This window comes from Echinococcus granulosus (assembly GCF_000524195.1).
Source record: "Echinococcus granulosus chromosome Unknown EG_S00024, whole genome shotgun sequence".
NCBI lineage: Eukaryota > Metazoa > Platyhelminthes > Cestoda > Cyclophyllidea > Taeniidae > Echinococcus > Echinococcus granulosus.
In genome coordinates, this window is record NW_020170404.1 from 845550 (window position 1) to 848142 (window position 2593).

Sequence of the window (2593 nt, forward strand, 5' to 3'; positions counted from 1 at the left end):
GAAATGCCTGGCTCTTTCCCCAATTTTTACGAAAGTTTAGAGCTTGTACATATTTTCTTCCGGCAAATGAAAAGAATTTTGGGGTGAAATTTTGCGGTATAAGATTGAGAATACGACATTGGTCAGTCATTAATCTCCACGCTGGCAGCCGTCAACCTCCGACACGGAGGCATCAGTTAAGTGAGTGGAAGATTATAAGCTTCGGCTGACTGCAGAACAAAAATAAACTTGCTGCTCCCAACTCGAGTGCAGAAGGAAATTCTAGTGATATACTGGAATAATTATGCTGGCTTTACCAGGTAAAAGAATTTCTTGTTTCAATGGGAGGACATCGTTCCCATATTGAACACTCCATTTGCCAAACTGCATTTGGTGGGTCGCCTTTCTTTATACCTGATCAACATAACACAAACCGAAACTACATGCCTATTTGAAGGTGTGTTCAACTTGACTTCAACTACTTCAACTCTTACAAGGGACTTCACTGTTTGTCCTGTCATAGCCCAATGCTTTCCATTTGAGGAACTGGGTTCCTCATTACCATGTCACGAAAGCTGATAGTGAAGTTCTTGATCTGTTTCGCCCGTTTGCGCCTACTTGTTGATGCTGAGTCAACCCAAAAATATTTAAGCAGTTTCTTGTTTGCAGTATTTGTACAAATTTTTTAGACGAATTCAAGACTCAGTCACCTTGATTGTGAGGTTATTAAAGCGGTATTGCGAACTGTTTGTACAACAATTTGCAACAGAATATGGAAAATTACAGGTGGGAATGCCTTGATCCGCACTCATCTGAGTTGCACTGCATTTGCTGCTTAAAAAGAAAATACTTTTTATTGTTTTCGAACGACCCATCGTTGCAGAAGAGTGATAGGGAAAAATTCCTTGTTGCCATATTATGAGAGGAAAGTGGACCGATGCATACCAGATGTGAGGCACTTCTCATGTTACCCAATTTATTTACTTCTTGATGTATAAAGAAGTGGGCTCAGTTGCACATAAGGAATACTTTGGAATCATATGGATTATTTATCTGAAAGTGGTAGGGTTAGATATGTTACATGTTTGTAAGGCTGGAATACAATGGGAAAATCGGGCGGCCACGTACTCGACCCTTGTAACGAACGATTTTAGGGAACAAAGCATAGGCCTTAAAACACGAACTAATAGGAATGTTCAAAACTGGAAGACACAAAAAAAGTTTTTTTGCACTTTCGAAATTTCTAACACAATGGTTAACTTTACTAGATAAATATCACCAATTTAATGATAAAATTACAAGTCTGATCTATTAGCACCAAATCATAAAGACTTTTATAAGCTATTGCCAGACCCTAAGATAAAGCACTTTGTGCAGGAAACAATACATTAATTCTCCCAGCTGAAGAAATGTTCCCAAATGGAGGAAACATTTTACTACTAGGAAGTTACTGCTGCAAAGTATCAGACAATAGCAAATTAGCTCGCTCAAAACTTCACATCGACTGAAGTAACACCTGCAACTTGCTCGCACACCTGGCAGTAAAGGAGTGGAATGGGAGGTATTTTCGTATGTGGGTGCGTGTGTATGGTGTCATGCTCTATCACAGCAAATAAATGCGCTCAAATCGGCGTCAGAGCCATTAACTGCTACAGCGGCGTCAGGCATGTCGCTGGTTTTATAGGGATTTTTTCATCCCCTCTCCAAATTGTACCCTATTATGCTTACATACAACAACAATTCGTGTAAAAGTTATGCTTGTTCATAGTTTTTAAGGCTTACGCACTCTCTAATTAGATAGGTAAACAACGTTTAACTATTCCTTCAACAATGCATAGTCTTTTAAACCGCAGTTGACCAGCATCTGAAACATTAAAGTTAACTTTCGAACTAATTTCGTGCACTTAGATGATACACAGTAAAGATTCTGCAATTTATCAAAGTTATTGGTAATTCGTATTCATCTGTGAGGGATCACATTCTAATGGAGCATACGCTGATTGAAGGACAATAAGGAGTGATGCCTTTCCGTGATGACAAGATGAAGGCGGACCCCTTGAAAATGGTAGTGTCCATGTGGATGACCATGAAAATTAAAAACTACCCCTCTTTTACCCAGTCTCTTTTTGAGTGGTTTCTTCGATGCTACCTTCCGTTATTCTTCTACTTCGGCCACGATTAATTTGCCTGCATATAGTCCTCAACTGACTCATTAAAAAAAGTGACAGGATGGATTTTGCACTTGTGGGTGACAGGACATTCTAAAGATTAAGTTAGGATTATTGGAAACTTTGCCTTCTGAGAGATCAATTGTAACAACTACGTGGTTACTATAGATATGCTGCTAAAGATTTAACAATGCACGACAGCAAGTGCATTCCATGTAGCAGAATTGTCTTCATGACAGTATGCAAAGGTAAGAAGAGTAAATAATTGAAGGATAACTCTACATTGCACCTAGTTCAGTTTCATCAGTACCCATTTCTTTACTACGTAAGACGATATGGTCAACAATAAGCCAATCGAATACCCGAATCAAATTTGCTGATTATCATCAACAATGCGGCGCCTCAAGTCATCCCAGAAGAAGTATCAGCTGAGAAATAGGTTCTTC